Source organism: Paroedura picta, chromosome 8 (assembly GCF_049243985.1).
Source record: "Paroedura picta isolate Pp20150507F chromosome 8, Ppicta_v3.0, whole genome shotgun sequence".
NCBI lineage: Eukaryota > Metazoa > Chordata > Lepidosauria > Squamata > Gekkonidae > Paroedura > Paroedura picta.
This window is the reverse complement of record NC_135376.1, coordinates 104446084-104456341: the sequence shown is the minus strand read 5'-3', so window position 1 is coordinate 104456341 and position 10258 is coordinate 104446084. Positions and strand designations below refer to the sequence as shown.

At 54.0% G+C, this 10258-nt stretch overlaps 1 long non-coding RNA gene across 1 annotated transcript; it reads left to right on the top strand.

The window, feature by feature from the left end:
* Positions 1-2670: 2670 nt before the first annotated feature.
* Positions 2671-6112, top strand: LOC143842755 (uncharacterized). Its single transcript, XR_013233342.1, has 4 exons — positions 2671-2831; positions 3071-3168; positions 5712-5780; positions 6020-6112. It is a non-coding gene; the product is annotated as an uncharacterized LOC143842755 (long non-coding RNA).
* The last annotated feature ends 4146 nt before the right edge of the window (positions 6113-10258 follow it).

Here is a 10258-nt window from a genome sequence, read left to right as displayed (position 1 = left end):
AGTGTCTGGGAGAGCTAAACCTTTCGGCTCACTGTGTGCTCTTTCGGGAAGTGGGAAGGGGAGCGGGCTGAGGTGGAAGGGGCCCTGAGTTCTCAGACTGGCCTTGTAGACTTGTTGTCTGTTTCTTCAGCAGACTGACGAAGCTTGCAGATCGAGGCCATCCAAAGAGGAGGAGAGCTGACCGGGAGAGGAGGGCCACGTGCGAAGAGACGGGGGAGCATCCAGAAGGCAAGTTCTTCCGCGGAAGCGGAAGGGCTTGCTAAGCAGGGGGCACCAGGCGACCCGAAGCCTGGCGTGATGCCACGCCTGAAGCTCCTGATGACGTTGGCTGGCAGAAGCTGGCGGCAGTCGGCCGGGGGGTGGGGGTGGGCATCAGTGGCAGGTAGCTGGGGGGAGGGGGTTGCGTAGGGATGCAGAGTGAGAGTGTGAGTGAGCGAGTGAGTGAGTGCAACCCTGCGTGCCCATCCGTTCCGACGGACAGGGACCAAACGCCCATTCGTTTCGACGGACAGGGCTTGAGTGCCCATCTGCTGCGGCGGACAGGGCTTGAGCGCTCCTCTGTCTGGACGGACAGGGCTTGCGAGCCCATCCGTTCGCAGGGACAGAGTTTGAGTGCCAGTCCACACAGATGAACGGAGCACAGTGCCCGACCCTTCAGATGGCCGGAGCACGGGTGCACGTCCCCTGAAGTGGACGCAGCTGGGGTGCCCGTCCCTTCGCAGGGACGGAGCCGGGGGCCTCGTCCCTTCGTGTGGACTGAGGTGGGGTGCCCGTTCTTTCTGGTGGACAGAACGTGTGTGTGTGTGTGTGTCAGTGTGTGTGTGTGTGTGGACGGAGAGTGAATGCGAGGGGTAGGCATGGGCACCAAGCGGCTCACCAACTGAAGTTCATGACGATTTTTAGCCTGCCGTCACAAACTTCCATGAACTTTTCAAGAATTGGTGGCGGTTCGTGTTTTGAGCAGAGAGCAGGGCTTTAAAGGCACTCAGGGCCGTCCCCTTAAACCTCTGCTTTCTTTTTTTGTCCCGTGCCGCTGTTTTTCGCGGCCTCCCCGGGGACGGGAACGCAGGGGCCGAAAGGGACTCCGAGCCCTTTTCTTTATTTACTGGACCGTTTTGGTTCAGTAAAGAGAGAAATGCTACAGCTTGCATATTACAGGACTACTATTCCAAGATAGGGAAAAAACAACAAAACACACACACATCAGGCTGCCATTTCCCTATGCTTCTCTTCTTCTTGTACATCTCCCTAACGCCGTAGATGACATACTGATGCTTCTTCCCCCCAGGCTTACATAGCCAGTCTGAAAGTCCAGGATTTCTCTCCACCTCCTTCCCCCCCGCCCCAATCTGATCTCCTATGGGACTCCGCTTTCTTCTGGATTGCAAAGTTCTTGCCTTTTGCTTCAAGAACGCAAGTGTTGCTGGTGTCCCGTATTCTAACGCTTTGTCTAATCAGTCAGTAGTAGCTGGTCAGGATTCTGTTTTCCATCTTGTTGCATGAAGGATCCTAGCAGCTGCTTTTGCCATGGATTGAACAAAGTAGCTAGACGTGTGGAGGAGTTTTCTTGTTCTGTTTCCTTATGTCCATATTGTATACTGTGCTAATTGCCCTTTCAATCTCTTTTGCCTCTCCTCATGAATCATATTCCAGCATTCCCAGGCTTTCTAGCAAGTCCTCCAGATGCGAAAAAACCATGCATCTGTCTCCTGCCGTTCCCAGCATTGGCTGATAGGAGTTTTTGCCATTCCTGCTCTACCTTGGGAAGCAGCAAGCTACCTAAAAAGCATCTTATCCCCGTTTTCTGTTAACATCTGACATTCAGTGTCCCCACAATGACTCCCACTGGGCCAGGTTTCTCTTCTTTCCAAGGCTTCAAGCCCATTGTGGCGCGCAGTCTTTAACTTGTCAACTTCTGGAGTCACCCTGCAATAACGATATGTTTTAAATGGCCCGCTAGCAAATGAGAATAAGCAGGCCTCCTACAGTCACTGGTTATTCCCTTGTAGAGCCTGCTGGAGGTTAAATTAGCCAAGCTACAGTCTTCCCTTCAGCCTTAATAATTTGCCGTTCCTTCCCCTCTCCAAAATTACACTGTCTCATTCTGTTTTTTTTCTTTTGAAGTTTGCGTATGGAAGGCATTGGCCAAAGCGATGGGCTTGGTCTCTTTTGACACTGAAACGATATGTTTAGCAAGCAGTCTCAAGCTTTACTCTTGATCTTTCCTCTGGATCATTCTCAGCAGTTTTTTTTTTTAAATCCTCAGTCCTTATGAATGGCTTCCTTAGGGTCCATTCTCTCTGTTTTCACACTGCTTCCTTCCTTGAGGGTCCGGAATCCAGTCCGTACTCTCAACCGGTGCTGCCGCTGGTTTGTAGGACTTCATATGCGAAGCTGCAAGGCAACTCCTAGTCCTCTTCGGCCCCTTATTTCTCCTCCCGACGCACCGTTCGGATTGCGGTTCCGTCCCTAGTTCAGCCAGGAACCTAACCGCATATCCCTGGTTGGTGCCCATGCCTAGGGGATGGTTTGAGTGGGGCAGGGAGTGGTGTGAATGGAGTGGTGTGTGTGTGTGTGTGTGTGTGTGTGTGTGTGTGAGGAGGGGCTCCCTTAGTTAAGGTATGAAGGGGAGGTAGTGCACAGGTTGAAATAGATGTACTCGGGCTTGCAGCCGCCAGTTGATGCTGGCCAACCGAAGGCAGTGGAGGAGCCTGGAGGATGCCGGTGGAGGGAAGGGCAGGAGCCGTCCCTGCTTACCACGGGTTTTCCTTGTAGAGATACCCCGGGGGAGTTTTGATGAGGTTCTCCTGCAGTCGTGGCCACTGAAAGAGGTGAGCGATGTTCCCCAACTCCTTCGCTTGCCTCTCTGCCCCTCCTGGTCCCCAGTGGGTGGGTTGGGCAAGGAGGGCTTGTGACCTGTATGCCAGCAACGGGGAAGGCAGTGTCTGGGAGAGCTAAACCTTTCGGCTCACTGTGTGCTCTTTCGGGAAGTGGGAAGGGGAGCGGGCTGAGGTGGAAGGGGCCCTGAGTTCTCAGACTGGCCTTGTAGACTTGTTGTCTGTTTCTTCAGCAGACTGACGAAGCTTGCAGATCGAGGCCATCCAAAGAGGAGGAGAGCTGACCGGGAGAGGAGGGCCACGTGCGAAGAGACGGGGGAGCATCCAGAAGGCAAGTTCTTCCGCGGAAGCGGAAGGGCTTGCTAAGCAGGGGGCACCAGGCGACCCGAAGCCTGGCGTGATGCCACGCCTGAAGCTCCTGATGACGTTGGCTGGCAGAAGCTGGCGGCAGTCGGCCGGGGGGTGGGGGTGGGCATCAGTGGCAGGTAGCTGGGGGGAGGGGGTTGCGTAGGGATGCAGAGTGAGAGTGTGAGTGAGCGAGTGAGTGAGTGCAACCCTGCGTGCCCATCCGTTCCGATGGACAGGGACCAAACGCCCATTCGTTTCGACGGACAGGGCTTGAGTGCCCATCTGCTGCGGCGGACAGGGCTTGAGCGCTCCTCTGTCTGGACGGACAGGGCTTGCGAGCCCATCCGTTCGCAGGGACAGAGTTTGAGTGCCAGTCCACACAGATGAACGGAGCACAGTGCCCGACCCTTCAGATGGCCGGAGCACGGGTGCACGTCCCCTGAAGTGGACGCAGCTGGGGTGCCCGTCCCTTCGCATGGACGGAGCCGGGGGCCTCGTCCCTTCGTGTGGACTGAGGTGGGGTGCCCGTTCCTTCTGGTGGACATAACGTGTGTGTGTGTGTGTGTGTGAGTGTGTGTGTGTGTGTGGACGGAGAGTGAATGCGAGGGGTAGGCATGGGCACCAAGCGGCTCACCAACTGAAGTTCATGACGATTTTTAGCCTGCCGTCACAAACTTCCATGAACTTTTCAAGAATTGGTGGCGGTTCGTGTTTTGAGCAGAGAGCAGGGCTTTAAAGGCACTCAGGGCCGTCCCCTTAAACCTCTGCTTTCTTTTTTTGTCCCGTGCCGCTGTTTTTCGCGGCCTCCCCGGGGACGGGAACGCAGGGGCCGAAAGGGACTCCGAGCCCTTTTCTTTATTTACTGGACCGTTTTGGTTCAGTAAAGAGAGAAATGCTACAGCTTGCATATTACAGGACTACTATTCCAAGATAGGGAAAAAACAACAAAACACACACACATCAGGCTGCCATTTCCCTATGCTTCTCTTCTTCTTGTACATCTCCCTAACGCCGTAGATGACATACTGATGCTTCTTCCCCCCAGGCTTACATAGCCAGTCTGAAAGTCCAGGATTTCTCTCCACCTCCTTCCCCCCCGCCCCAATCTGATCTCCTATGGGACTCCGCTTTCTTCTGGATTGCAAAGTTCTTGCCTTTTGCTTCAAGAACGCAAGTGTTGCTGGTGTCCCGTATTCTAACGCTTTGTCTAATCAGTCAGTAGTAGCTGGTCAGGATTCTGTTTTCCATCTTGTTGCATGAAGGATCCTAGCAGCTGCTTTTGCCATGGATTGAACAAAGTAGCTAGACGTGTGGAGGAGTTTTCTTGTTCTGTTTCCTTATGTCCATATTGTATACTGTGCTAATTGCCCTTTCAATCTCTTTTGCCTCTCCTCATGAATCATATTCCAGCATTCCCAGGCTTTCTAGCAAGTCCTCCAGATGCGAAAAAACCATGCATCTGTCTCCTGCCGTTCCCAGCATTGGCTGATAGGAGTTTTTGCCATTCCTGCTCTACCTTGGGAAGCAGCAAGCTACCTAAAAAGCATCTTATCCCCGTTTTCTGTTAACATCTGACATTCAGTGTCCCCACAATGACTCCCACTGGGCCAGGTTTCTCTTCTTTCCAAGGCTTCAAGCCCATTGTGGCGCGCAGTCTTTAACTTGTCAACTTCTGGAGTCACCCTGCAATAACGATATGTTTTAAATGGCCCGCTAGCAAATGAGAATAAGCAGGCCTCCTACAGTCACTGGTTATTCCCTTGTAGAGCCTGCTGGAGGTTAAATTAGCCAAGCTACAGTCTTCCCTTCAGCCTTAATAATTTGCCGTTCCTTCCCCTCTCCAAAATTACACTGTCTCATTCTGTTTTTTTTCTTTTGAAGTTTGCGTATGGAAGGCATTGGCCAAAGCGATGGGCTTGGTCTCTTTTGACACTGAAACGATATGTTTAGCAAGCAGTCTCAAGCTTTACTCTTGATCTTTCCTCTGGATCATTCTCAGCAGTTTTTTTTTTTAAATCCTCAGTCCTTATGAATGGCTTCCTTAGGGTCCATTCTCTCTGTTTTCACACTGCTTCCTTCCTTGAGGGTCCGGAATCCAGTCCGTACTCTCAACCGGTGCTGCCGCTGGTTTGTAGGACTTCATATGCGAAGCTGCAAGGCAACTCCTAGTCCTCTTCGGCCCCTTATTTCTCCTCCCGACGCACCGTTCGGATTGCGGTTCCGTCCCTAGTTCAGCCAGGAACCTAACCGCATATCCCTGGTTGGTGCCCATGCCTAGGGGATGGTTTGAGTGGGGCAGGGAGTGGTGTGAATGGAGTGGTGTGTGTGTGTGTGTGTGTGTGTGTGTGAGGAGGGGCTCCCTTAGTTAAGGTATGAAGGGGAGGTAGTGCACAGGTTGAAATAGATGTACTCGGGCTTGCAGCCGCCAGTTGATGCTGGCCAACCGAAGGCAGTGGAGGAGCCTGGAGGATGCCGGTGGAGGGAAGGGCAGGAGCCGTCCCTGCTTACCACGGGTTTTCCTTGTAGGGATACCCCGGGGGAGTTTTGATGAGGTTCTCCTGCAAGCCCTCAAGGGAGTCGTGGCCACTGAAAGAGGTGAGCGATGTTCCCCAACTCCTTCGCTTGCCTCTCTGCCCCTCCTGGTCCCCAGTGGGTGGGTTGGGCAAGGAGGGCTTGTGACCTGTATGCCAGCAACGGGGAAGGCAGTGTCTGGGAGAGCTAAACCTTTCGGCTCACTGTGTGCTCTTTCGGGAAGTGGGAAGGGGAGCGGGCTGAGGTGGAAGGGGCCCTGAGTTCTCAGACTGGCCTTGTAGACTTGTTGTCTGTTTCTTCAGCAGACTGAGGAAGCTTGCAGATCGAGGCCATCCAAAGAGGAGGAGAGCTGACCGGGAGAGGAGGGCCACGTGCGAAGAGACGGGGGAGCATCCAGAAGGCAAGTTCTTCCGCGGAAGCGGAAGGGCTTGCTAAGCAGGGGGCACCAGGCGACCCGAAGCCTGGCGTGATGCCACGCCTGAAGCTCCTGATGACGTTGGCTGGCAGAAGCTGGCGGCAGTCGGCCGGGGGGTGGGGGTGGGCATCAGTGGCAGGTAGCTGGGGGGAGGGGGTTGCGTAGGGATGCAGAGTGAGAGTGTGAGTGAGCGAGTGAGTGAGTGCAACCCTGCGTGCCCATCCGTTCCGATGGACAGGGACCAAACGCCCATTCGTTTCGACGGACAGGGCTTGAGTGCCCATCTGCTGCGGCAGACAGGGCTTGAGCGCTCCTCTGTCTGGACGGACAGGGCTTGCGAGCCCATCCGTTCGCAGGGACAGAGTTTGAGTGCCAGTCCACACAGATGAACGGAGCACAGTGCCCGACCCTTCAGATGGCCGGAGCACGGGTGCACGTCCCCTGAAGTGGACGCAGCTGGGGTGCCCGTCCCTTCGCAGGGACGGAGCCGGGGGCCTCGTCCCTTCGTGTGGACTGAGGTGGGGTGCCCGTTCTTTCTGGTGGACAGAACGTGTGTGTGTGTGTGTGTCAGTGTGTGTGTGTGTGTGGACGGAGAGTGAATGCGAGGGGTAGGCATGGGCACCAAGCGGCTCACCAACTGAAGTTCATGACGATTTTTAGCCTGCCGTCACAAACTTCCATGAACTTTTCAAGAATTGGTGGCGGTTCGTGTTTTGAGCAGAGAGCAGGGCTTTAAAGGCACTCAGGGCCGTCCCCTTAAACCTCTGCTTTCTTTTTTTGTCCCGTGCCGCTGTTTTTCGCGGCCTCCCCGGGGACGGGAACGCAGGGGCCGAAAGGGACTCCGAGCCCTTTTCTTTATTTACTGGACCGTTTTGGTTCAGTAAAGAGAGAAATGCTACAGCTTGCATATTACAGGACTACTATTCCAAGATAGGGAAAAAACAACAAAACACACACACATCAGGCTGCCATTTCCCTATGCTTCTCTTCTTCTTGTACATCTCCCTAACGCCGTAGATGACATACTGATGCTTCTTCCCCCCAGGCTTACATAGCCAGTCTGAAAGTCCAGGATTTCTCTCCACCTCCTTCCCCCCCGCCCCTATCTGATCTCCTATGGGACTCCGCTTTCTTCTGGATTGCAAAGTTCTTGCCTTTTGCTTCAAGAACGCAAGTGTTGCTGGTGTCCCGTATTCTAACGCTTTGTCTAATCAGTCAGTAGTAGCTGGTCAGGATTCTGTTTTCCATCTTGTTGCATGAAGGATCCTAGCAGCTGCTTTTGCCATGGATTGAACAAAGTAGCTAGACGTGTGGAGGAGTTTTCTTGTTCTGTTTCCTTATGTCCATATTGTATACTGTGCTAATTGCCCTTTCAATCTCTTTTGCCTCTCCTCATGAATCATATTCCAGCATTCCCAGGCTTTCTAGCAAGTCCTCCAGATGCGAAAAAACCATGCATCTGTCTCCTGCCGTTCCCAGCATTGGCTGATAGGAGTTTTTGCCATTCCTGCTCTACCTTGGGAAGCAGCAAGCTACCTAAAAAGCATCTTATCCCCGTTTTCTGTTAACATCTGACATTCAGTGTCCCCACAATGACTCCCACTGGGCCAGGCTTCTCTTCTTTCCAAGGCTTCAAGCCCATTGTGGCGCGCAGTCTTTAACTTGTCAACTTCTGGAGTCACCCTGCAATAACGATATGTTTTGAATGGCCCGCTAGCAAATGAGAATAAGCAGGCCTCCTACAGTCACTGGTTATTCCCTTGTAGAGCCTGCTGGAGGTTAAATTAGCCAAGCTACAGTCTTCCCTTCAGCCTTAATAATTTGCCGTTCCTTCCCCTCTCCAAAATTACACTGTCTCATTCTGTTTTTTTTCTTTTGAAGTTTGCGTATCGAAGGCATTGGCCAAAGCGATGGGCTTGGTCTCTTTTGACACTGAAACGATATGTTTAGCAAGCAGTCTCAAGCTTTACTCTTGATCTTTCCTCTGGATCATTCTCAGCAGTTTTTTTTTTTTAAATCCTCAGTCCTTATGAATGGCTTCCTTAGGGTCCATTCTCTCTGTTTTCACACTGCTTCCTTCCTTGAGGGTCCGGAATCCAGTCCGTACTCTCAACCGGTGCTGCCGCTGGTTTGTACGACTTCATATGCGAAGCTGCAAGGCAACTCCTAGTCCTCTTCGGCCCCTTATTTCTCCTCCCGACGCACCGTTCGGATTGCGGTTCCGTCCCTAGTTCAGCCAGGAACCTAACCGCATATCCCTGGTTGGTGCCCATGCCTAGGGGATGGTTTGAGTGGGGCAGGGAGTGGTGTGAATGGAGTGGTGTGTGTGTGTGTGTGTGTGTGTGTGTGTGTGTGAGGAGGGGCTCCCTTAGTTAAGGTATGAAGGGGAGGTAGTGCACAGGTTGAAATAGATGTACTCGGGCTTGCAGCCGCCAGTTGATGCTGGCCAACCGAAGGCAGTGGAGGAGCCTGGAGGATGCCGGTGGAGGGAAGGGCAGGAGCCGTCCCTGCTTACCACGGGTTTTCCTTGTAGGGATACCCCGGGGGAGTTTTGATGAGGTTCTCCTGCAGTCGTGGCCACTGAAAGAGGTGAGCGATGTTCCCCAACTCCTTCGCTTGCCTCTCTGCCCCTCCTGGTCCCCAGTGGGTGGGTTGGGCAAGGAGGGCTTGTGACCTGTATGCCAGCAACGGGGAAGGCAGTGTCTGGGAGAGCTAAACCTTTCGGCTCACTGTGTGCTCTTTCGGGAAGTGGGAAGGGGAGCGGGCTGAGGTGGAAGGGGCCCTGAGTTCTCAGACTGGCCTTGTAGACTTGTTGTCTGTTTCTTCAGCAGACTGAGGAAGCTTGCAGATCGAGGCCATCCAAAGAGGAGGAGAGCTGACCGGGAGAGGAGGGCCACGTGCGAAGAGACGGGGGAGCATCCAGAAGGCAAGTTCTTCCGCGGAAGCGGAAGGGCTTGCTAAGCAGGGGGCACCAGGCGACCCGAAGCCTGGCGTGATGCCACGCCTGAAGCTCCTGATGACGTTGGCTGGCAGAAGCTGGCGGCAGTCGGCCGGGGGGTGGGGGTGGGCATCAGTGGCAGGTAGCTGGGGGGAGGGGGTTGCGTAGGGATGCAGAGTGAGAGTGTGAGTGAGCGAGTGAGTGAGTGCAACCCTGCGTGCCCATCCGTTCCGATGGACAGGGACCAAACGCCCATTCGTTTCGACGGACAGGGCTTGAGTGCCCATCTGCTGGGGCGGACAGGGCTTGAGCGCTCCTCTGTCTGGACGGACAGGGCTTGCGAGCCCATCCGTTCGCAGGGACAGAGTTTGAGTGCCAGTCCACACAGATGAACGGAGCACAGTGCCCGACCCTTCAGATGGCCGGAGCACGGGTGCACGTCCCCTGAAGTGGACGCAGCTGGGGTGCCCGTCCCTTCGCAGGGACGGAGCCGGGGGCCTCGTCCCTTCGTGTGGACTGAGGTGGGGTGCCCGTTCTTTCTGGTGGACAGAACGTGTGTGTGTGTGTGTGTCAGTGTGTGTGTGTGTGTGGACGGAGAGTGAATGCGAGGGGTAGGCATGGGCACCAAGCGGCTCACCAACTGAAGTTCATGACGATTTTTAGCCTGCCGTCACAAACTTCCATGAACTTTTCAAGAATTGGTGGCGGTTCGTGTTTTGAGCAGAGAGCAGGGCTTTAAAGGCACTCAGGGCCGTCCCCTTAAACCTCTGCTTTCTTTTTTTGTCCCGTGCCGCTGTTTTTCGCGGCTCCCCGGGGACGGGAACGCAGGGGCCGAAAGGGACTCCGAGCCCTTTTCTTTATTTACTGGACCGTTTTGGTTCAGTAAAGAGAGAAATGCTACAGCTTGCATATTACAGGACTACTATTCCAAGATAGGGAAAAAACAACAAAACACACACACATCAGGCTGCCATTTCCCTATGCTTCTCTTCTTCTTGTACATCTCCCTAACGCCGTAGATGACATACTGATGCTTCTTCCCCCCAGGCTTACATAGCCAGTCTGAAAGTCCAGGATTTCTCTCCACCTCCTTCCCCCCCGCCCCAATCTGATCTCCTATGGGACTCCGCTTTCTTCTGGATTGCAAAGTTCTTGCCTTTTGCTTCAAGAACGCAAGTGTTGCTGGTG